This window comes from Rattus norvegicus, chromosome 7 (genome assembly GCF_036323735.1).
Source record: "Rattus norvegicus strain BN/NHsdMcwi chromosome 7, GRCr8, whole genome shotgun sequence".
NCBI classification, from domain to species: Eukaryota; Metazoa; Chordata; class Mammalia; order Rodentia; family Muridae; genus Rattus; species Rattus norvegicus.
Window position 1 is genome coordinate 18,978,975 of NC_086025.1, and position 26,342 is coordinate 19,005,316.

Sequence of the window (26,342 nt, forward strand, 5' to 3'; positions counted from 1 at the left end):
AAGACACAGAGCAGGATGCAGCCTGTCCCTGTCTGTCCAACTGTCCATTATAGTGACTCACACACTATACCCATTTTCATCTGTGGTCCTCCTATGGTACTTTTAGAGTTTGTGGTCCAGCTCTTCCCCTCTCCTTGACCTCCTCTCCATCGCTTGGAGGTCAGCAGCAATGTGAGACCCACTGCAAGTCCTTCCTGGGCTTCTCTTTGAGCTGATGCCCAAGACACTATGCTGGGAAGCCAGCCCAGGATGCACCCTGGGGTGGGTGTGGCTGGCCCAGAAGGAAGCTTCCCTTAAAGGTGGGAAGACCAAGTGCTGTCTTCCCCAGCATTCACATGGTTAAGGTTGTAATCCCTGATGTGATATCATTTGAGGGAAAGTTGAAGAGGTAAAGAGGGTGGGGCTCTGAGACCTCATGGTGGGACTAATGGCCTGATTTTTAAAAAGAGATCAAAACTCAAGATATGTATTTCTTTGTGAACCTAGCCTTTCACAGCTGAACTATCTCTCCAGCCCTATACTTAACCAAGAAGCTATTTGCAATTAATGCCCACTTGTAAGGGGAAATTCAGGTTTCTCCAGTGAGGTGTCACTGGGCATATCAACCACACTTAAGAACAGGTTCAGGAGTAGTTGTCCAACACAAAACAAACTCAATGTTTGTATAGTTTCTGTTTTATTTTGGCCATTTTGTCTTGGTTTTGTTTGTTTCAATTTTGATCTTTTTGGGTGTTTCTTTTTGTTTTTCAGAGAGAGGGAGGGGTGGAGGGAGGGAGGGAAGGGAGTGGGAGGGAGGAAGAGAGAGGAAGAGAGGAATAGCAGTATTAAAAGGAGAATTAGTACCTATAGAAAGTTTAGGGCAGAGGAAGAGGTGGGAAGGGCTAGTATGCGCGCATGGACTGGGAAATGTGGGATGGGTACTTTTTATACTGAAGGAGCCTGAAGGCCAGCATGAGCATTGGTGTGTTGACAGATACCACAGGTAGCCATTTGTCCCTCTGCCTTTGATAGATGGCAATGAGTTTCACAATTCCTGAGGAATGCTGGCTATTATCTAACCACCAGAAACCCTCCTGTAGTCCAGGCTGAGCTCATACCTGGATGTTTGGACTGCCTCTTGGAGTGAGGGGAATTGGAGTTTCCTTTGGCTCTGAGAGTGAACTTTATTTTAAACATGAATACAGTCAAGTCTTATCTATTTTGTTTTTGATACTGCAGTTTTGGACTCACAGACAGGAAAACTGCCACATACAATGTCATGATAATTTACACCTATGTTTTAATGTGTGAGTTTTATAATGTTAGCTCTTTTTATGACTTAAAAAAAGCTTTATTTATTTTATAAGTATACTGTAGCTGTCTTCAGACACACCAGAAGAGGGCATCAGAACCCCATTACAGATGATTCTGAGCCACCATGTGGTTGCTGGGAATTGAACTCAGGATCTCTGGAAGAGCAGTCATTGCTCTCAACCACTGAGGCATCTCTCCAGCCCATAACTTTAGCTCTTAACTTTGGCTCAGTTACTTATTCTAAGTTAGTTATGTGTTTAAAGTGTGAGGTATAGGTTACATGGTAAGCAATTTGACTTCATCCAAAAAGATAGCTAGCTTCTTCTCTCACCTTGGTAGTCTATGCCACACATGATGGGAGTCTCGTATTTCAGTAGAAACTGACCACATTTAAAAGGCTAATCATGTGATTCCAAGTGGAGTCTGACCATTCCAGAAAACCAACTATGTAAACCAGGCTGGGGACGATGAGCCACATGGTTCAGTTGATCTAGAGACCAGCTTCCATCATGTTACCAATTAGTCAGTCTTGTGCATGTAATAAAAACCCAGTTCAGACTCTGAAAACGGAAGCTTATGTGTACTCTCTTGCCTGTGTGTGCTCTGTGATTGTCACTTGTTAGTGCCCGGAGTTGTTCATGTGCACTTACAGGAAGAAGAAAAACTTGTTTGGAACCTCCTCAGGAAGACTGTCCTGTGTTTTGCTACTTTGGCTGGTTTGGATCTGCACACTTTCTCCATGATAAATAGTGTGATTCAGTGATTATAGTGAAGTGTAAGTATAGCAAATTATGAAAGCGGGATGTGGATTGAGGGAAGACTCTGAACTTGTAGGAGGTATCAGTAGTTAGGCTTCTCATGTGTCTTGTTCTTTCTAATCTTGTAGTTGGCTTTGAAAGACGACAGGTAGTGGCAGAAGCAGGGTTTGTGAGCCCAAACCTGACTTGTTAGAGCATGCTAGAGGGAAAAAGAAACACGACCAGGCTGGTTTGGGAAACTTTGATTTCTGGGTGGATGCAGAGTTACTTGTGATGTGGAGGTGCAGTTTTCTGTGTCAGTTACTAGGAGACCTTTCCAGGGCAATTGTAAAGTGATACACCATAGTCCTAAGGAGCTGTCTCACTGCTTGCGTAGGAAATGAAGAGGAACAAGAAAGAAATGGGATGTATAGTCTCTTAGTCATTTTTATCTGTCATAGCTGGTGGATGGAAAGGAAAATGCTGGGGTCAATTCTGATGCTGACTAAGACTTAGCCTCTAGCTACTTTTATGTAAACTTTAATTTAAAATGTAATTTATCACCTCCTCCCTCCCCTCTCCTTCTTCTAACTCCTCACATGCCCACTTGGTCCATCTCAAATTCACATCCTCTTTTTCTTTAATCAAGATTGTCATATGTGTGTATGTATGTATGTATGTATGTATGTATGTATGTATGTATGTATGTATAGATAGATAGACATATCTATATCTATATATATATCATATGTTATATCATTGATCATTCATATATATGCAATATGATACATAAAACACATAAATATATAAATACAAGTAGCAGAATTGTTTTCTGTTATTTGTATGAATGTTTTCAGGGATAGCCACATGGTATTGGATAACCAATTAGGGTTCTTGTCATGAGGAGGACTATTTTCTTCCACTCTCAGCTTTCCTTAGTTACATGTAGTTCTTTGTCTAAGGATGATACCTTGTAAGGTTTCCCATGTCCACATTAGCATGTCTATTGGTCTATTAGCTTGTGGAGCACCCTAACAAAGGATGCAGTTGAAATTAAACTAAGAGAATTGATCTCTTCATAAGTCTTCATATTGGGCCAATCTTAGGCCCATTCTGGTCTAAGAACTTCACGGCCTGTTCTAAAGGAAAATGCACTGTTGAACCCATTGTGAAGAAGCTCAGGATGTTTTACAAGACAGTGGATAAGCAAAGAGGAAAATAAATGGTAAAAATCATCCAGACAGGGTCAAAGGACATTATTAATAAATGGGATGCATAAAGAAACATGACTGGAGCCAAAATCAAAGCCACAGTGCTACAGCTCAGAAGGCAGCTAGACAGAGGCCACCTTCCAGGTCTCCATACAGAAAGGCTCTAAGCAAATTAAGTTAGTTGTTGGTGTTAGGGAGAGAGTCAAAGGACCATCAGATGCAGGTGTACATGAGCCTTCTAACTGGGGCAAACCTCACTCTGTGATGAGCAGGGTAAGTAGTAAGGCTGGAGAATCACGTTACTAGACCAAGTAGCATACTAGGAGTGTACGTATTCAAAAAACTAAATCCATTTAAACTACCTAAATGAAACAATTAGGTTTCATTCAGATATAAGCAAGAATAACAGGAGATCATGGTAAACGCTAAGCTAACCCTAGCTCTTTCTATTGATTGCATAATGGAGATACTAGTTGTTTCCTGTGGCTTTATCTGTAGTGTAACCATGGATACAAAGGTAGAACAGCCTGAGCCAAGAGTGGAGCTAAGTCACAGTTTGGGAGGGAGTGATAATTGTTGACTTCATGCTTTTCTGTTGTTGTTGTTTTGTTTTGTTTTTTCTTGAGTATCTTGGGATATATTTCCTAGTAGGATGCAATCACCACTGTAGAGAACACCCACTGTCCATCTTGCAGTTTATAGGATTGTGAAAGAGCAGTGTCTCTCTACTGGGGTAATCATTTTCCTCCAGATAGATCGATCAAGATCTAGAGCTATTTTGTCACAGCTAACGTGAGAGTTGGGCAGTAATAGCTCAGTAAGTAAACACCAGGACACCTTTAAAGACCCTACAGTCCATGGGCTGTCTCCTTCCCCTCTGTCAAGTACTTTTCCAGCTTACATTTTCAAGAGTGAAAAGTTTAACACCCTCCCCCACTGCCCTATGTTATCTGTGTAGCATTCTGCAAGGGCTGTTAATCAACATCATTTTCTCTGAGTTAAAGTCAGCCTCAGTGCGAGATAGGAGGAATGAGGATCTTAAGACAGGTCTGGTAGTGTAAGAACAGGTAGGCCTATGAGAAGCCATGTACAGAAATTGGAACAGAAGTTTTAGTTGACCCAAAGATTACAGAACAAGGAGTAGGTGTCAACAGAGCAACTAGGGCACATCAGTGCTGTGGTGGTCCCCAAGCAGCCCTGAAGGAGAATCTGTCCAGACGTCCATCAGCCAAGGGAGTGAAAATGTACTATACGGTGGGGCCATTCCATGGATTATGACTCAATGTAAGATAATCCATGCAAGCATTTACTTACTTACTCAAAATATCTGTGACACAATCACATTATGGGGAGAAAAACTGTTCATTTGTATCCTGGGTATGGAGATTTCCTATGATTCTGTTCCAATAGCCTTGGGCACGAAGTCAGTCAAGTTAAGGTAAAGAGAGCTGCTATTAGAAGAAGCTGCACACTGTGGGGCAAGTCTGAAACAGTGAACAAGAACAAGAGTCTAATCCACCACCAACATACGATCCTTTGCTGGGAAACAAGCCTGCTCTACACAGCCTTGGGAACGAGCTAAGCCAGATTGGGGAATAAGGCAAGAACCATGATTCTATGTTGGTTTATGGGAGGACAGCACAACACTGACTGAGTTGTTTATAGGCTATAGGCTATGCCTGCTATGTACATATCCCACTCAACATTTGTTTTTATGCCTTCAGAGAATCCTGGGGGGTCTTTATATTAAGGATTACCTCAGAAAGTAAACACTTGACTGCAATGTACTATGCTTATATTGTGTGAACACACATGTGTTGTGTGTTTGGGAGTGTGTATTAGTGCTTCTGTGTGTCTGTGTGTGTTTGTATGTGCACACAGGCACACATGCCTCCATTGACAGTACACTCATCTAATGACCAGAATAAGGAAGGATTAGAGGAAACAATGCAGACACTCTGAAGCAGAGAGAACTGATCACCCAGGAAAGTGACTTGGGAGAAACAGTGTAGAAGAATTGTGACATCTTTGAGATCAGGTAGGAACATAGGCTGGCAGAAGCCAGTTGGATTTCCTGTCCTATATAACTATCCTTTGTGGGTGACTGACCACCTACGTGGTTTCAGCCTCAGTCAGCTAAAGAACTACTCGGAGTATTATTCTGGTACAGTTTATATGAATTTTGTCCATGATGCCCGACATCATTTTAAGAAAGCATTTTATCTGCTAGAAAGAATGTTCAGAGGTTAAGAGCACTGTCTGCTCTTCCAGAGGTCCTCAGTTCAATTCCCAGCAACCACATGGTGGCTCACAACCATCTGTAATGGGATCCAATGTTCTCTCCTGGTATGTCTGAAGACATCGATGGAGTACTTATATACATAAAATAAATTTTAAAAAAAAGATGATGTCAATTTGTCTTTTAATTCCAGTGCTGGGGAGGCAGAGGCAGGCAAATGAACAAAACCACATAAAACTCCATATACTTATTTTTATATAGAGTTGTCCCCCAATTTCCCCTTGATTCTTTTGGAGACAGAGTCTCTCTGTGTAGCCCTGGCTGTTCAGGAACTCATTTGGAACAAGCTGGCCTCCCTTCAGTGCTGGGGCTAAAAGCATACACCACCATGCTCAAATCTCTTTTTGTAGTTCAAATTTGTTTGAGACAGGGTATTTCTATGTAGCCTTGCGATTCGTAAACTCACTTTGTAGATGAGGTTGGCCTCAAACTCAACAGAGATCTGCCTGCTTCTGCCTCCCAAGTGCTGTACCACCACCACCTGGGATACATTCTCTTTGTCTTTATAGACACACTTGGGAATGGATTTTTCTCAGCCTTCAGAATAGGAAAAAATTCCTCTAAAAGCTATTTAGTTTCTGGTACTTTTGTTACATCAGTTCAAAAAGACTTATACTATACTACAAATATTATAAATGAAAACAGCTTTCACTTATGATGTTCTATTGTATTGTCCCCTGGAGCTGGAATTACAGGCAGTTGTGAGTTATCATGGCTACTTGGAACCAAACTTCAGTCTCCTGAGAGAGCAGCAAATGCTCTTAACCGGGGAGCCACCTCTTCAGCTCCATTAAGCATATTTTCAAAGAAAATCTGGAACTCTGTAGATCTGGCTGGCATGCCTTGAACTCAGAGATCCTGCCTCCCAAGTGCTGGGGTTGAAGATGTGTACCACCACTGCCTGGCTTAAAGATACACGGCAAGTTTTGATAGCAAGCTTGTCCTGTTAGAATAAGTGCTGCAACAAATTAAAAATTAATGTAAGGGAAGCTATGGGGACAGTGAGATGGTTCAGCATGTGAGTGTAATGGCCTCCTATTCTGACAGCCTGGAGTTGGTTCGCCAAACTGCCTTCTAATTCTGAAGTGTACTGACAGTTATTCTCCTATGTGCACACACACTGTGTGTGTGTGTGTGTGTGTGTGTGTGTGTGTGTGTGTAAGTGTGTGTAAAAGAAATTTTCTTTAGACTAAAGGAGAATGCCTTATTTCCATAGTTGGAAGGAAAGATCTATGGGGTAGAGAATTTGATCAAACACAAAAGAATAATATTTTGACACATGAACATTATATGAAATTTAAATTTCAGTGTCCATAAAAATTTTGCTAGAGCTTTGCATTTATTAATTCTCCAATGGCAAAGTTGAGTGGTTTCCACAGGAGACATATGGTGGTCTCTTCATGCTGCCATATGGTATATTACAAATCCCAGTAATGGAGTCAGCTGTGCTGGCTCACAGCTGTCACTCAACACCCCAGAGGCAGAGGCAGAGGCAGAGGCAGAGGCAGAGGCAGAGGCAGAGGCAGAGGCAGAGGCAGAGGCAGAGGCAGAGGCAGAGGCAGAGGCAGAGGCAGAGGCAGAGGCAGAGGCAGAGGCAGGAGGGTGACCACATTTGAAGACAACTTGGTCTATGTAATGAGTTCTAGTCCGACCATGGCTTTGCAATGAGAACCCTGTCCAAGAAAAAAAAGGAAAAATGATATTGATGTAGTTGTGTTGCTGGTATTGACTGGCATGTATATTTGCTGTATTTGGCATTTAAACTTTTATTTTAATCATTTCTTAACCCATTGGTGGCTCATGCTCATAATCTTAACACTCAGGAAGTTGGAGCAGAAGAATTGCCACAGGGTGAGGCTAGACCAGCTAGAGTCAGATCCTCTCTCAAACCAAAAAGAGAGAAAAATGAAAAGACAAAAGTTGATTTCAAATGGCAGACTCCAGGCACAATGGAGGATGTTGTCATCAAATTAAGTGGCAAAGCATTGTTTCTGTTACACCATCACAGTGTAACTATGTGAGAGGAATAGACATTATCAGATTACATTCCTCATAAAAGTCTCGACTTACAGGGAAGTAGTTTTTAAAAATAACCTAGAAAATTGAGATCAAATTTTCATAAAAAATTTCTTTATGAAATTAAAAGTGAGGGGGGCTTGAGAGATGGCTCAAAGGCTAAGAGCACTGTCTGCTCTTCTAGAGGTCCTGAGTTCAATTCCCAGCAACCACATGGTGGCTCACAACCATGTATACTGGTACCCAGTTCTGGCTTGCAGGCATGCATGCAGGCAGAATGCTGTATACATAATAAATATGTTTTTAAAAAATTAAAAATGAAAATGAAGGGCTGGAGAGATAGTTCAGCAGTTAAGAGCACTGGCTGTTCTTCCTGACAATCCGAGTTCAGTCCCCAGCAACCTATGTCTAACTCCAGTTCCAGGGGATCTGGAACCCTCACACAGACACACATGCAGGCAAAACACCAATACCATAAAAAAAAATAACTGAAACTGCAACTAGATGGACAGCCATTTACCAGTAGTGAAGTGTGATTAGTGCTGAATCCGACACTGGGAAGGTAAGCATGTTTAGGACAATTAGCTTTCGATGAGAACAGCCACTGAGCAAGCTGAGGATGGCAACAGCAGCATCAGTCAATTAAGAAACACAAGTGACTGTTCTCTCTGGCTGTAGATGGGCGGGCATTTGTTATATGCTAAATCATACTGCTCGCTTGCTGTCTATTTGACTAGTTGACAGAGTTTGAAGCTGCTGACGATTATTTAGTTTGTGTAGGGGCTACGGATGTAGCTCAGTTGGTTAGAGCGTTTGTCTGCCATGCACAAAGCCCTGCCTTTGATCCCTAGCACTGAATGAAATGACCAGACATGGGGACATGCATGCTATAATCCCCATACTCCTAGGTAGAGGCAAGGAGGATCAGAAGTTCAAGGCCAGCCTGAACTGCATGAGGCCAGATCTCAAAACTGAAACCAAAATAAAAAGAACTAATTTGTGTGAATGCTTGTTTTGGAAGAACTCTGGTCAAGAATTCAGGAGAGAGAGAGAGAGAGAGAGAGAGAGAGAGAGAGAGAGAGAGAGAGAGAGAGAGAGAATTCAGTAGAACACCCAAGTGGAATCTACTAAGACCCATTCATTATACCTGATGATGGTAAAAATGCATATGGAACTGAAAAGGCAAATTAACAAAATGGTGAGCCCAGGAAATGTAGTAAATGTTCAAGCTTATGAATATTTATTGTATTATTCACTAGCAGATACTTTAAGAGTTGGACTGATTTTGTATAACAAGCCAGTAGTCATCAGGGGGATTTCATTCACTTTTGCATATTCCCAGAGAATGTCCCGAGGTCCCTGCACGTGGCAGTTGAGTGGGACGACAGTAGCTGATGCCATAGTTCAGGCTAGTAACTCAGTGCATAGTCCAGATAGATTCATGTGACTCTTGACTTAAGTGCCCACTTGCCTGATTACAGGTATGAGCTACTGTACCTAGTTATTGTGATTTTTATTCTTAAAGCTCAGTGCCGAAACAGTTTTCCCAAGGCGAATTATAAGACCTACATGGCATTGGAAATTAACTTTTGCTGAGACTTTTTTAAAAAGTATTTTGTGTGAGAGCCTCAGCTGTGCATGCTTAACAGGTGGTTGTAAACTTGCACTGGGGTATGTGTCACAGTTTGTATATGCTCCTCCCAGGGAGTAGAACTGTTAGAGGGTGTGGCCCTGTTGGAGTAGGGGTGTCACTGTGGGAGTGGGCTTTAAGATACTATCTGCCTGGAAGCAGTATTTTGCTAGCAGCCCAGATAAAGATGTAGAACCCTCAGCTCCTCCTGCACCATGCCTGCCTGGGTGCTGCCATGCTCCCGCCTTGGTGATAATGGACTAAACCTAAATGTTGTTCTTTATAAGGCTTGCCTTGGTCATGGTGTCCGTTTACAGCAGAAAAACCCTAACCAAGACGGTAGGCATTTGGAGGGAGAGGACACATTTCTATGGTTCCTGCCTTCTGACCTCTGCCTTGTCAGGGTTTCCTGTTTTTGCTGCTGTTGTTTATATAGCTAGCCATAGCACCTGTGGCAGCCTTAGGACAATTGTGGGTATTGTTCCAGTTGCTGTCCACTTGTTTTATTTATTTTTATTAGATATAAGAGGGAAAGAATGGGTTGGTTCTCAGAAGCCAACACAGAATTATCTTTCAAGAAATAAGGTCTGGGGTTGGGGATTTAGCTCAGTGGTAGAGCGCATGCCTAGCAACCGCAAGGCCCTGGGTTCAGTCCCCAGCTCCAAAAAAAAAAAGAAAAAGAAAAAGAAAAAGAAATAAGGTCTGTTAGGAGAAAGGGCCTCAAGGGGAAAGCATTAGAAAGAAGAGGCATATGGGCCTGGCATTACAAGCCTTTAACCCTAGAAGAAGCAGGTGGTTCTCTGTGAGGTCAAGGCCAGCCTGGTCTATATGATGAGTTCCAGGACAGCCAGAGCTACATGATAAACCATGTCAGAAAGATGAGGTATAAAAGGTATAATGTTAATGTTATAATTGACATAATTCCAAAAAGGGAAGGAGAAACGTTTTTTAAAGATTTATTTATTTTATGTACATGAGTACACCATAGCTGTCTTCAGACACACCAGAAGAGCACATCAGATCCCATTACAGATGGTTGTGAGCCACCATGTGGTTGCTGGAAATTGAACTCAGTACCTCTAGAAGAACAGTCTGTGCTCATAACCACTGAGCCATCTCTCCAGCCCAAGACTCTTTTCTTTAAAACTTGTGTCTAATGACATACCTCGTCCTGCCCCCTTCAAAACATGGTTCTCTGTCTATCCCTGGATGTCCTGGAATTCACTTTGTACATGAGGCTGGCCTAAAAAATCACAAGGATCCACCTTCTTCTCCTTCTAGTTACTGATGAACCTTTAATGCTAGCACTTGAGAGGCAGAGGCAGGCAGATCTCTTGAGTTTGAGGCCAGCCTGGTGTACTGAGTGAATTCCAGGACAGTCAAGACTATAGAGAGAAACTCTGTCTTGAAAGACCCCAAAAAAAAAAACTAAGTAAACAAAACCTCCATGTAAGAAAATTGTCTTATTTAATATAGAACAACAAAGATACAACTCTTGTTCGTTGTGAGACTAGCATTTCCCTGCCCTGCGATGGAATGGGCAGAACATTTGTTATCTGAGTTGCATTTTATATAGAGAGGAGAGAAAACTTTATATAAATAATATAAAGACAGTTACTTAAATATGATCCTATATGAGTTCCTAAAGCTTTGTATTTATTTTCTTTATAATAAGGTTTTGATGATAAGCCAGGCTTATTTTATGAATTAAATGAGTTAACATATGTAATATATTATAGAAGTGTCCAGCACATAGGAAATGCCCAGTGGATGTCAGTTTCTTATTTTGATTAATACATGCATTATTGTGTGTGGTGTAGGTCTGCATGTGTCTCTGGGTATGCTGTCATGTGCATGATTGTGTAGAGGCCAGAGGCTGGAGTTGGGTGTTTTCCATTGCTCTCTACGTTGCTTTGGAGACAGGGTCTTTCCCTGAAACTTGAGTTGGCCATGTTATTCAGCCTGGCTGGTTAGCTGGAAGGACCCCAGAATCATCCTGGATCTGGCTTATCTACCAGCAGTACAGAGCTTCAGCTTGTGTGGCTGCTGGGGACCCTAATGCAGGTCCTCATGCTTGCACAGCAGGCACTGTACCCACTGAGCCGTCTTCCCATCCTATAACTTGGACAGCAATCTGGTGAGATTTCACTACCATAGTTCTATAAAGGGGGGTAAGAAGTAGAACTAAGGTTTGAAGGGAGTTTCAGAGACTTTCCCAGGGTTACACAGAGTAGCTTACATTCCTGGTTCTGTAGCTTATTAAGCTTGTGTGCCTTAAGTACATTTTGCCCTACTCAAAGCACATACCCAGATGTTCAGCTGTGTTTGTCTGTTAGGTGATTGTGTGGAAAGAGGTCCATAGAGATCCTCGGTTTGGGAGAAAGAATATAGCCTCCAGGAAGTACTTCCTATTCATGATGGACAGAAGCTGAATACACTTTACAACATTGGGGGGCAGGTGGACAGTGCCAGGTTTTAGGTTGAAGGCCTTGTGTATGGTAGCCAAGTGCACTTCCCACTGACCTAGCTACTCTTTGCTCAGTATATTTCCAGAAGAAAAGTCAGAGGTGGAATGCAGTCTAGTACCTGTGATTGAGGAATGAGGTCACAAACTAGTAAATAGGCTGCTCAGCATCGCACCAAAGTTGAGGGTCTGGACTATTAAAATGAAGTGAGAATCATCAGAACTGTCTGTCAGAATTAGGAGCATGCCAGTGTAGATGTGGCTTAAAGTGTCAGTAGGGCAAAGAGAAGTGCTACAAAGTGTCATTGGCTGCTCCAGTTTCCCTCCTATGTAACCATTTATCTGGAGATGAAGCCAGCCACCTTGATAACCCCTGAGCTCCTGGACTCCAGCTCAGATACCCTTTGCAATACTAAGTGTCACTATGTCCTGGTGGCTGGTAGCTGATGGCTTAACTGACCTGCTTGTCTGGATTCCTTAATTCTGGTTTTATTTTAACCTCTTAAACCCTGTCAGTCCAGATTGCTCATTGCCTTCCCATAAGCGCACCAGCTGACCAGGAGCAACATCTTCAGTTCCTTCAGAATGCAGAGTCTTTGACCTCCTCATAAAGCCACACCTCAAGGGGACGCTGGCCCTACCTTCAGTCAAGGTTCAGTATTTAAAATCTTTTTTAAAAAATTGTTGTTTCTAGCATTGAGATCCTGATCTTACTTTTCAGTTCACAGTTCCCTCACTCCATTTCTGAGATACTAGAGAAACAACCAAGAGTCTGAAGCCAGAGATGTCTTGAGCTGTATCTCAGGCCCCATGTTATGGTTCATTATGACCTTGGCTAATTTAGGCTTCTGTTTGCTGGTCCCCGTTCACTCATTTCTTTTTCTTCTGCTAATTCGGGCAACAATTCTAATATATTATATTCTTTATTAGGCACTTTAATTCTTAAAGAACTAAACACTTAAGCAGGGCCATGGTAGTGCATGCCTTTAATCTCAGCACTTGGGAGGCAGAGGCAGGCTGGATCTCTGTGAGTTTGAGACCAGGGCTAAACAGAAAAACCCTGTCTCAAAGAAACCACGTGTGCACGCGCGCTCTGACTAGGGTAACTTTGAACATAGTTTTAGGCAGTAATTTTCAGCAAAAGCCACGAGGAGAACTGTTTACATGATGGCCCTGCTTCAAATTAGATAAATAAGACATCTCTCAGAAAGTAGAGGTTTTTAGAAAACTTGTAGAAGGGGCAGATAAATGACAGTTCTCAAGAGTGGGATGTGGGTGTCATGTGGTTTGAGCAGGTTCTCTCCAGTGCCTGCCCACACACCGACATCCCGCCCAATCATAATTTTTTATATTGAATTTATAAAATATTTGTTGTAAAGCTTTTGCAATAGCAGATTGGACTAGACTGAGTTGTTCTTTGGAAAGGCCTGCTCTCTTGTGACTAGCCTCTAGAAAGAAGGCCAGCCCTTCTGTCTTGACCCCCTGAGTGCGTGTGTCACAGATGTGTGCTGCCAGGCCTGGTGTTGGTTATTTCCTAGCCCTGTGAAGTAGCTGGTCTTTATACAGCGTTTTCATTGCTTTTATGATGGAACTCCTAAGGCTCCTTGCTTTGGATTTTTGAAAAAGATTTTTTTAAATTTTTTTAAAAATGTGCTTCTTCTTTGTTTGTTTGCTCTGCTGCACGTACACCTGCATGGCAGAAGAGGGCAACCTTACAGAGGGTGGGAGCCACCATGTGCTTTCTGGGACTTGAACTCAGGACCTCTGGAAGAACGGCTAATGCTCTTAACCACTGAGCCATCTCACTAGCCCAGTTTATTTTATTTTATGTATATGAGGGTTTTACCTGCAGGTATGTCTGAGTACAACACAAATGCAGTGAGGAAGTCTGGACAGAATGTGAGATGCCCTGGAACTGAAGTTACAGACGGTGTGAGCCACCTGAGTGCTGGGTACTGAACCCTGGTCCTCTGCAGAAGCCGTCAGCGCTCTAACCACTGAGCAGTCTCTCCAGGCCCTTATTTTATATTTCATAATATTTTAAATATGAATTCTGGCCAAGAACATATATTGTAAGATATTTATCATACCAAAAGAGCAAGGAATAACCTAAATATCCCAAGGTAAGAAAACGACTTTTTGAAAGAAAGAATTCCTGTGTTTGGGTGAATACCCATAATCCTAGTTAGTACATGATGGACAAGAGGACTGCAAACTGGAGGCTAGCCTTGGCTACATAGATAGGTATAGCCTGGTTCCAAAAAGGTTTCATCTCTGTGTGTATAATCAGGTTATGTTAACATTGATAACCACACTCAGAACATTGCTCTATTTGTTATAAGATATGGACTACATCATAAACTGGGTATCTTTTTGGAAAGGGGCCACATTAATCTATGCACAGTTCCAGTTTTATTAAGTAATCACTGCCCAAACAAGTGCTTACTTTTCTGTAGAGTCTAAAGCAGCACCAGGCTGGCTTCAACTCACTGTGCCAAATGCTCAAGTTACAGATGTGTCCCACCTGGGCTAGCTTTTTGTGGTTTTGAGACAATCTTTTTTTTTGCACCCCCTTTCTGTTTTGAGACAATCTTAAGTAGCCCAGGCTGGCCCAGCATAAGAATATTTTATAATTAAAAAATGTTTATGATGTGATACAGGCAAAGCAATATAGAATTTCATATGTCTACATGCTAAAATTTCCTTTTGAGTCATCTTTTGTTAACATAAATGCACACATTGTGGTACATACATTGTTATACCTTGTTGGTTTTTGCCTCTCTATTACCCACATTTCAAAATTTTCTTCTTGTCAGTTCTTCAAATTGAACTTAGGGCTAAGGAGTGAATGCTAGGGAAGTGTTCATTACTGAGCTGCATTCAGAGCCTGTTTAAAGAAAGTGTTAAGAGTAGCCAGCTACTCAGCCGGCTCATGGTTAAAAGCACTCATTGCTCCTGCAGAAGACCTAGGCTTGGTTCCCAGTTCCCATGAGGTGGCTCACAGCCATTCATAACTCCAGTTCCAGGGCCTACTCTCCCTCTCTGACCTCCACAGCTACCAGGCTCACATGGTACGTGTACACACAAACATCCAGTACATAGATAACACATTTACATGTAAGTTTCAAAACCTTTATTTAGTGCTGGGAGATGCGTATGAGCTTGAACTATGAGCTTTGGAAGGTAAACTGGAGTCTCGAGGCTCGGTGTGGGAGGGGAAGTGTGTAATGAAAACCCCTGGAAGGAAAGGATGTCCAAAGGGGGCAGCAGCATTGTTTCTGATTGGGGGGATAATGTTTGCATGATGGCAATAAAAAGAAAATGTATTGATTCTGTAATCTTTACTAGAAAACCGTATCAGTTGTTTTGTCTGGCATAAGAACAGTAGCCAGAAGATGAGGACGGGTGTGGCTGCAGAGTGCACGTTTGTATGCCGTGGTCTGGGTCTCTCCTTCCTGGCAGCAGCAGCCTCAGCACTGGGCACAGCCTACCTTTCATTCTTCTGGGTTGGGGAATTTAATATCAGTATTTGATGAGATGCTAAGAGAACATGCTAATAACTAGAACATACTTTATTCTTATTAGAAAGGAAGTTTGTTTATTTGGGATATAAAAGAATGAATTATTAGGCAAATGAATAATGCTTTGTTTATTAGCATATCGTCTTTCTCTTTCAGGCACGTATTAAATTTCCTATTGACTACCCATATTCACCACCTACCTTCAGATTCTTGACCAAAATGTGGCACCCCAACATCTATGATGTAAGAGACATTGTCATAACTGTCTGGTTTTGTTTTTTCAGATTAGTTCTTTAACAAGAGGTTAGGGCTTTACCAGTCAGGGCCCTGAGTCTGATCATCAGCACACAGAAAAGAAGTGGTTTGGACTAGAGGGGAGGGCTTAGTGGTAGAGCATCTGCTTAGCATGCACAAGGATCTGGGCCCAGTCAGAACACCACAGCCCCCGCCCACCTCTAAAGTAGATTGGATATCTCAGAAAAGTGTGTTTTGCTCTAACTACAGGGAAATATTCATGATTTTTGCACTCCTACTTTGTAGTGTCTGGTTTAATGATAATATGTAGTAATTATAATCCAGTTAAAGATTAAGCCTTAGCAGCTTACTAATAAGATTATAATGCTCGTGTGTTAACATTTGCATTTTAAAAGTTTAATAAAGTCATATAAATGTATTTGTGTGTGTGTCCCTAGCCCTCATAATGAGGGTTACCTGTTGCTGTGCGCAGACTGGGCTTTTGGGGCGGAGAACTTATCCACTTGATTTGGACTGGCTTCCTGTCAGGGGTTACAGCTGAGCATTCGAGCCTCTTGGAATAAATCCAAGGTGAGGTTCTTCTGTGAACAAGCTAATGTCCTGAAGACAGCATTTCTAGGAGAACTGGTGGTTGAAACATGAAACATACTTAGCTTCGGGCTGCATCCTGACAGTACTGGAGTAATCTGTGCATTACCCTCTCCTGTGAGGTGTCTTCATTGCACTTCCTGGTTAATTTGGGTTTGACACAACTTTCCTGATGGATTTCAGGCTGTCTTTCATTGTCCTCGGGGCTTCCCAAGTGGGTTCTGGGCACGCACAGTTTTGTTTTTGTTTTTCTAGCTAGAATACACAGGACAACAGTGATGTGTGGTTACCTCTCCAGAAACAGCGCCTGTGATATTCTCTTAGTATTTAACATAATCATAACACTAAGGCACTGCATGAAGGCTCAACCAGAACAGGCGCCTGCCACCAAGCCTGGCAGCTTGAGTTAGTTTCCAGAAGCTGCATGGTGGAGGGAGAGAACTGACTCTTCAGAGTTGTCCTCTGGTCTACACACACCATGGCACCTCTCCCCCAATAAATCCAGACGTGTCAAACAGCAAAAGATGGAGTTCGAATTGTGGTACCCCACACACACACACACACTTAATCCTAGAAGAGGCAGGTGGATCTCAATTGGAGACCAGTCTTGTCTACAGAGAGAGCTTTGGGATAGTCAGGGATACACAGAGAAACCCTGTATGGGGGTGTGTGGGGATCAAACTTTGATTATAGTTTATTAAGTACTGTTATGGCCAAAAAGGCTGTAAACTTTACTGTAATAATTGTGAATTTAATTCTTTTAAAAATACTATGTTTATGAAAGATATAAAAATGAGGCAGAAACACAGAACAAAAGGAAATTTAGTTGGAGCCCCAGAGATGAGTCAGCAGTTAAGAGTGCACCCGGCTTTTGCAGAGGATCCAGGTGGAGTTCCTGTTGTTCTCTTTCGGTGTTCGAATCTCCAGGGGCGGGTACTGCAATGTCTGTAACACCGGCAATCTCATGCTTAGAACCAATTCCTCTATCTGCAGGGTTAAAGATGGATCTTTAAATACAAAATAAATTCAATGTGGGTTTGCCATCAGTGATTATACTACCCAGTATGATTCCTTTCTGCATAGGGCTGGAGAGATGACTCAGAGGTTAAGAGCACTGTCTGCTCTCCAGAGGTCCTGAGTTCAATTCCTAGCAACCACATGATGGCTCACAACCATCTGTATTGCTCTCTTCTGGAGGGAAAAAAAAGATTCCTTTCCATTTTGTCCTATTATTTACAGTTAAGAAATGTATTGGCTGCAGGATATGCTGCTGTACACTATAATCCTAGCACTTGGAGGGCAGGTGAATCTCTGTGAATTTAAAGTTAGCCTGGTTTGCTTAGAGAGTTCCAGGCCAGATAGGGCTAGATAGTGAGACTCTTTTTTTTTTTTTTTTTTTTTTTTTTTTTTTTTTTTTTTTTTATTAAGTAGTTTTCTAGTTACATGTTTTCCTGTGCTCAAAAGCATTCAACTGGAATCTACTTGGACTGTTGTCTTTATGCAAATGACTACAAACCTTATAGATAGGATGACTTAAATAAAATATTCATTACCACCCTCACCCTACCCCACCCTAGAACCTCAACTTACAGTGCATGGGAAAGCCTGCTATCATGAGAGCCTGAGCCCAGGACCTAAAGGCTAGCTTGGACAAAACAAGCCAGGCATTTGCTGTCTGATAGTAGTGAGATATAATTGGAAAAGACATATATTTGAATCCTGGAACTGGCAAGTCATTTGTGTTAACTTTTCCGTTCCCTCTCCCTTTCTCTCCACTGTTACATTGCCAGTGCTGGACTTGAACATCCTATCCCAGTAACAGTGGGCACATCCCTGGGCCCAGCCTTCGCTCGGTGTTATTGGGGCAGCAAAGCTTCGAGCGTGAGACAGACGGAATCACTTTTCTGCTTCACTTCTTGATTGTTCTTGTTCACTGTGTTGGTTTTACTAAATCGAGTTATTCTCTGTGTGGAAGATAGAAATATCCACTATCTTATAGATCTTGTAATTTCTGTAATACTAGCTTTAATGATTTATCCTAACTAGGAATCAACTGACAAGACTAAAGATAATGCACTAGGATTTCATACACAGGTTATACTGTGGCAGTTTTATGACCTTATAAACCAGAGACGTTATTAACTATCTCATTGTTGTTAAACTCATGGACATTCTAAATATAAAATTCTTAAAAAATTAAGATTTGGTGCACTATTTGTATGTTTTGTTCTCATTGTCTAAATGTTTTAGCCACATTAAAAGCCACTGACATAAACTTTTAAAAATGATTTTTGCAGCAACTTTAGATTTTAAAAAGGTTACATGGGGCTAGAGAGATAGCTGAATGGTTAGGAGCATTTGTTGCTCTTGCAGAAGATCCAGGTTTAGTTTCCAGCACCAACACAGTGTCTCACAGCCATGTGTCTGTACCTCCAGTTCCCGGGGATCCAGTGCCCTCTTCTGGCATTATGGACACCGAGCACACATGTGCACCACAGACACACAGGAAGTCAAACACTCATAGACAAAGTTTAAAGGATAAAGAGGTTTCAGAAACAGTTGACACTTTGGATATTTTGAGGCAGTGTCTCCCTGCATCGCCCTGGGTAATGCACACCCTCGAGTCCTGGCTTAGTCTTTCCCAGTGGTGGGAGTTAAAGTATGTACCCCAACGCTGTATCCTCACATACCCCTTTTGTTTGGTGCTCCGGGTTTGGGGAGAGTAAGACTGAGACAGGGTCTCAGTAGCCCAGGTTGGTGTGAAGTCACTGTAGTCCTGCCTCTGCCTGTTCTTTCTGCCTTCCAGATCCTGAGAATTCGTAGATGAGAGCACTGTACTCGGCTGTGGATCTTGGTCTTTTATCTTTTTATGTTTATGGACGTCTGCCTGTGTGGACGACTGTGTACCACATATGGGCAATGCCTGTGGAGCCAGAAGAAAGGTGTGAGGTCCCTTGAGCTGCCATGCGGTATTGGTAATGAACCAGGGTTTTCTGAAGAGCAGCCAGTGCTTAAGGGCTGAGGCTTCTTGGCCTTGTTTTGAGACTGGCTGTTGAAAGAGCTCACTGTAGACCCTTAATGCTGTTTTCATTATCCTGCATCACCCTGTGCACGCTCATGCACACGTACACTCACACACACACACACACACACACACTCATCACAAACACTCATCACAAACACTCATCACATACACACACACACACTCATCACAAACACTCATCACACACACACACACTCACACACCTGCACACACACTCATCACACACACATGCACATACTCATCACACACACACATGCACACACACGCACAATCACACACACATGCACACACACACTCATTACACACTCATCACAAACACTCATCACACACACTCATCGCACACATACACACACATGCACACACACTCAGCACACACATGCACACACACACTCATCACACACACATGCACACTCACACACACATGCACACTGTGGCTTAGGCAGCTTCCATTCAGGGCAGTCCTGCTTCAGCTCCCCAGTGGCTGACTTACACTTGTGTACTACATTCCTCGCCCTATTTATTATTTTATTTCCCCCCAAAAATTGTCATCACTGCCCAAGCTAGTTGCTTTCTATATTGCTGTAAACAAAATACATTACAGAAGAATCTACAGATGAGTCACAGTTTGAGGGTTTGAGGGTGCAGCTCCCTGTGATGGGAGAACTCTCAGCTGTGGGGCTGCAGGTCTGTAGCTCACTCTGCTCTCCAAGGAGGCTGACATTTATCTTGTGTTCATTTTACTCTCTGGCCTTTAACAAGGACCATAAAAGGCTGGAGAGCTGGCTTTGCAGCTAAGAGCACCGACTGCTCTTGCAGAGGCCTCTGGTCTGATTCCCAGCATCCATCTGTAACTCAAGCTTCAGGAGATACAATACACTTACGTCTTCCGCAAGCACCGGCTGCACACCCAGCACACGGACAGGAAACACTCATACACATGAGAACCGCCATGGACGGAGAACTGTGCACTGTTGTTGTCCTTGTTTCTCTGTGTAGCCCTGGCTGTCCTGGAACTCGTTTTGTAGACTAGGTTGGCCTCAATCTCACAGAGATCTGCCTGGCTCTGACTTCTGAGGGCTGGGATTCGTGGCTCAGACAAGCTTTTTTCTTTCTTCAAAGGGACAAATGGTATCCTTCAAATACACATTTTTAAATTCTATTTATTATAGCTGGAGAGCAATAGTGCATCTCTTATCTCTTTAGTTTCCAGCACTCAGGAGTCAGGTGGATCTGAGTTTGAGCTCAGTCTACTCTACCAAGAGAGTACCAGGATGTCCAGGACCAAACAGACTCTGCCTTGGGTCATTTTTATTTTATGTATGTGAGTGTTTTGCCTGCATATATGCTTATAGACCGTGATCGTGCAGACATGTTAGGGCATCAGATCCCCTAAAACCAGAGAGGTGTGAGGCACTTTGTGTGTGTTGTGAGAGAAACTCAGGTCTTCTACAGTAACTGGCATTAAGTATTCATTTTTTCCCTTATTTTGGTAAAGATTTATTTATTCATTTTACATAAGTGTTCTATCTGCATGTACCCCTGTGTGCCAGAAGAGGGCATCAGCTCACATCGTAGTTGGTTGTGAGCCACCATGTGGTGGCTGGGGTTAAACTCAGGATTTATGGAAGAGCAGTCAGTGCTCTTTTAACTGTGGCGCCATCTCTCCAGCTCCACATCAAACATTCTAAACTACCAAGAGATGTCTGTAGCCCCATACATGTACATTTTTATCACATAATCAGAACTTTTTATTTTTTGAGAGAGGGTCGTAGTATTCACCTTGGCTAGCCTGGGATTCTATATAGAGAGCAGGCTGGCCTTGAACTCATACAGACCCACCTGTCTCTGCCTCCCAAGTACAGGAATTAAAGATGTATACCACCATGTCCTGCCCAGACATAATATAACAAGACTCCCATACACATAAACTTTTAAAGAGACAGGAAGGGGAAAAGGACACGGCTGCAGAGTTGTGGAGAAAAAGTAACTCGTATGGTTGTTGGTTGGGCATGTGCGTTGGTGTAAAAATTAACATGGACGTTCCTCAAAAAATTGGAACTGTGATGTGAGCTAGTTGCTTGCTATGTACCCAGGAAACTCAGGGTTAAATACAGTTTGGATCCCTGCCTGCCTACACTTCCCTTAACTTCACAACAGTTAGGTACACAACCAGGTTAGATGCCCATTAGTTGCCAATGCCACATAAACTGGACCCAGTAGGACATTTCTGTTGTTAGAGCATTTTGATGGAATCAAGAGGATTCTATCCTGGGCTTACCAAGTACCCAGGTCACATAGGGCTTTCTGTCTCAAACACACAGCAAAGTGTAAGCCCTAGCACTGAGAAGCAGAGGCAGCAGGTCAGTGCCAGTTCCAGACGTGGTGGTGCACACATTTAATCTCACTGCACCTCTGAAGGCGGAGGCAGAGGCAGAGGGAGAGGTGGGATAGCTCTGAATAGAGGCCACTTGATCTACTTGTAGAGGTCTAGGCCAGCCAGGACTATGTAGTGAGATCCTATTCCAAAACAGACAGACAGCAGAAACATACATGGGGAAAAGAAGATGTACTATAGACTCACAACAGAATATTATCTAGAAAAAAAAAAGTAAAGTCCTGTCATTTGTAGGAAAATGAGCAGAAATGAGTAAACAAAATAGGCCCAATTCAGAAAGACAAACACTTTGTTTTCTTGAGCCACTGTCGTGCTGTACACCTTTAATTCCCAGCACTCGAGGCAGAGGCAGGCAGATCTCTGTGAGCCAGCCTGGTCTACAAAGTGAGTCCAAGACAACCAGGGCTATACAAAGAAACCTTGTCTTGAAAAACAAAAAACAAAACAAAAATTTTCTCATACATATCCAAATCTTAAAAGTAGAAACAGTAATCAAGCAAGAGACGGACAGACATAAAATTAGAATGGGGACTATAGGAAATAGGAAGGGAACCAGCATTAGGAAAAGAAGAATGGGTGTAGGGGGTGAATATGATCCTAGAATTAGGGTCTTTCTATGGGGCCTGAGTATTGCCAACTGCTTAAGGGTGGCTGATCAGCCAGCCCCAGGGATACACCTTTCTCTATATCAGCCCTGGGATTGCAGGGTTGCCATGAAACTCAACTCTGTTCATGTATTTATTTTTTATTTTATCTAAAAATGACACTTAGATATTTCTTTTCTTTGTTCAAAAGAAGATTTCTCTGTGTAGCCCTGACTATCCTGGAGACCAGGCTGGCCTTGAACTCATAGAGGTCTTCTGCTTTTGCCTTCTGAGTGTTGGGATTAAAGTTGTGCATCAGCACCACCTCACCACACCAGCAACAGTCAGCATTTCATGTGCACACTGGGGACTGAATTTAGGTTTTCACGATGTCACAGCTAGTGCTTCACCAGCTGAGCTCCTAATAAAAGACAACTGTAAGAGGGCAGAGAGTATTTGGCATAAATGATCCATAAATATCCAATCAAAGTAAGTCTCTCTCTCTCTCTCTCTCTCTCTCTCTCTCTCTTTCTCTCTCTCTTTCTCTCTCTCTCTCTCTCTCTCTCTCTCTCTCTCTCTCTCTCTCTCTCTCTCTCTCTCTCTCTCTCTCAGCAAGATGCCCATAAAATTTATAGAGAAATGAGATCTAGAGGTAGGGCCAAATCAACATCGAGAGAGAAGTAGAGTGTGAAACTTGTTACCAAGGATTGAGAACGTGTGTAATTACTGGAGTTTTTGGCCTGGAACCCACACTGGCCTCTAACTCACACTCTTCCTTCCTCAGTTTCCCAAGGTTTGACATTGTAGGCAGGAATTGTGATGCCCGGTCATGACACCACACTCGTTGAGTGGTGTACTTTCTATGGCTTCTGTTGTGATAAACCACCACAGATTCCTATGAGAAGGTTTATTTGGCTTGCATCTTCTGGGTCACTGTCCAGAGAGGGAAGCCAAGGCAGGAACTGATTGATGCAGAGGTCATGGGGAAAGTCTTTCTGGCTTATATCTCAGGGCCTGCTCAGCTAGCCTTCTTAACAACCTGTCCAGGGGTGATTCCCCTTCCCCTCCAACATCCACATTAGTCAATCCTTGTCCACAGAGCAGTTGACCTCCTCCCTGTTAAGATTAGCACAAGTGGGAAGTAGCACACTTATTAATAGTTGCATTTCCATGAACAACAACAACAGATGATAAAAATGTTCAAAAGCTGCTCAGAAATAAACTCTAGAGGCAGAGGCAAGAGGGCTCCTGCAGTTGAGGCCAGCTCAGTCTGTAAAGTTCTTTAAGGAATTTCAAAAAACTCAGTAGTAAGAAGATTAACCTAGTTGAAAAGTAGCCAAAGTTAGCCACAAATGTATACTCAGGCTGAGGTAAGAGGATTAGGCCCGACTGGGCAACAACCTGTAGGAAAATACAAGGAGAACCTGACAATTATTGAATGAACTGAAGGACACATCACACCAGCCTAGGCTAGCTGCATCTGAGGAACAAGGACTGCAGATGCCACACACTGCCGGTAACGCACAGGACAGTGGACGTGCTCTTAGACAAAGGTAAACATGGGTCTCACATCTAACCCACAGTTCTGCTGTAAGGGAGAAGAAGCACACGCTGTAGGCGAGCACACAAGTGTAGAGCTCAGCACTGCGCACACCAGTGTCCCCACAGCACCAGCTCACCACATCCACGCAGGGGGTCACAAAGGAGAGGCAACTGAAACATGCAGGAAAGTGAAAGAAGTCAGAGAAAGGCTTGCATATTGTATGGTTACATTTGTATTTAAGGTCCAGGTATTCAACAGAAGAGCAAGATGGTAGTGAGAAATCTGGGGAGGTAAGGAGTGGGGAAAACACCAAGCAGAGTATTTTAAACTGGTGTGATAGAACTTGAAAGCTTCTAAAAACGTTAATTCATAGTCCTGTGAATGTACAAGCACCACTGGAGTGTGGTTTTTGTGGTGCTGGGGCACATTAATACTGATTTCTACTTCCAGCCCAGCAGTTCCCAGACTTTTCTGACTTTTTGTTTGCTTTTTTGAGTTTACTTGAAACAGTTTACTGTAGTGATAGCAGACAGATCTGTATCTCACTGTGTAAACTAGGCTGGCATGAACTTAGAGCCATTCACCTGCTTCTGCTTTTCAAGTGTTAGGATTGCAAATGTGTGCCTCCATGTCCAACCCAGTTACTCTAGCCCGCCATTGTAACATAGAATTTTAATCCCAGCACTCAGTAGGCAGAGATGAATGGATCTCAAGGAGTTCAGTTCCAGTCTAGTGTATATAGAACTCCTAGCTAGCCAAGGCATGATGATAAGACCAAAGTTTAGTAAGTAAAATTCATCTAAAGAATTTTTTTAAAGATCTACTTATTTTATGTATGTGAGTACACTGTGCTGTCTTCAGACACACCAGAAGAGGGCATTGGATCCCTTTACAGATGGTTGTGAGCCACCATGTGGGTGCTGGGATTTGAACTCAGGACCTCCAGAAGAGCAGTCAGTGCTCTTAACTGCTGAGCCATCTCTCTAGCCCTAAATTTTTTTTAAAGGGATACGTTCTTGCTTCTACAAAAGTAGTTTTGTGGCTGGGGGTAATGATGCACACTTTTAATCCTAGCACCCACTAGGGAGGCAGAGGCAGGTGAGTTTTAGGTCAGCCTGGTCCACAAATTGAGTCCAGGATAGAAATCCTGTCTCGAAAAAACCAACCAACCAACCAAAGAGTAGGTTTGTGAGTTTGAGGACAGAAAGAGACCCTGTCTTAAAAAACAATACAAAACAAAACAAAAAAACAAAAAAGTATTAACTATACAGAATGGGTTTCATACATTTCATACATGGATATAATTTTTTATCATATTCCTTCCATTACTCCCTCTTGTCCCACTTTGGTTCTCTCATTCTTTTCCTCCTTCCAGCTGCTCCTCTTTCTACCCTGTCCACTTTTTCTTGCTATTGTTGCTGCCTTGTTTTTGTTTTGGTAAATGGGTTGCATGTGGTTGCTGACAGTGCCTGGGCACCTTACTAGTGGCACCAGGATTTTAGCATTGAAGAAACTCTTCCTCCCTAACAGCCATTAACTATAAGCTCAAGGAAGGGTGGGGCTTGTTGAGTTTCTGCCCTTTGAGTGACAGGATGTTGGCAGGTGTTTTCCTGTAGGGCACATGAAAGTATTCACAGCTGCTGTGAGTGCACGAGAACACCTGCGTGTCATGTGCAGTAGTCAGCTCCAGGCTCCCAAGACTGCTTACCGCCTTGCTGACCTGTGGTTGCTGAGCACTTGAGGAGGGGTATGTAGATGCCCTGTTTGTGACTGAGGCGACAAGTTATGAGCCTACTGCAGAAGGGAGCTTTTCTGACCAAAGCTGACAGCAGCATCAGTCTGGGGCATAACTATGGTTACCTGGGAGGCAGCCTGACAGGCAGTATGTCCTCTTAACAAAGCAGCAGAGTAGTTTCCTTAGGAGAACTTAGAACTGCCTCAGCCTCAGGCTTTCAACCAGATACAGCAGGTGGTCTGGTTATTTGCTTGTTTGTAATTTCTGGAGCTGGGAAGACATTCAGCAGTTAAGAGCATGCACTGCTCTTCTGGATGACCTGAATTCAGTTCCCAGCACCCACACACTAGCTCACAGCCAGCTGTATGTGACTTCTACACCCTTTTATAGCTTCTATGGGCATTATACTCATGTGGTAAACAGATGTTCATGAAGGCAGAACACATAAAAGTAAAATGAAATTTAAAAAAAAATTTACTCTGTGTGTGTGTACACCTGTGTGTGTGTGTACACCTGTGTGTGCAAGTGTGTGTGTACAGTTGTGTGTGTACACCTGTGAGTATGTACACATGTGTGTACATGTGTACAGTTGTGTGTGTACACCTGTGAGTATGTACACGTGTGTGTACATGTGTACACTTGTGTGTGTACACCTGTGTGTGTATGAGAGTGTGTGTGTACATCTGTGTGTGTACACATGTCTACACCTGTGTGTGTAATCCTGTGTGTGTGCGTGCGTGTGTGTGTGTACACGTGTGTATACCTGTGTCTGTGTACATCTGTGTGTGTGAGTTTGTACACCTGTTTGTGTGTACGTGTGAAGACCTGTGTGTGCGTATATACACCTATGTGTTTGTGTGTGCGTGTGTACAGCTGTGTGTGTGTGCGTGTATACACCTGTGTGTTTGTGTGTACACCTGTGTGTGTTTGTGTGTACACCTTTGTGTGTGTGTTTGTGTGTGTGTACGTTTGTACACCTGTGTGTGCAGGTCTGCAGAAGACAATGAGATCAGACCTACTGGAGCTAC

General features: G+C 42.8%; 1 protein-coding gene across 2 annotated transcripts in view; it reads left to right on the forward strand.

Moving 5' to 3' along the window:
• Positions 1-800: 800 nt before the first annotated feature.
• Positions 801-26,342, forward strand: part of LOC120093786 (ubiquitin-conjugating enzyme E2 R2-like) — a 41,245-nt gene continuing 15,703 nt past the window's right edge. Inside the window, exons 1-2 of one of the 2 annotated variants that reach the window (XR_010053640.1) lie at positions 801-12,302; positions 15,328-15,414. The gene's annotated coding sequence lies outside the window, so the exon portion shown is untranslated. The other variant, XR_010053641.1, reaches the window with a different exon arrangement.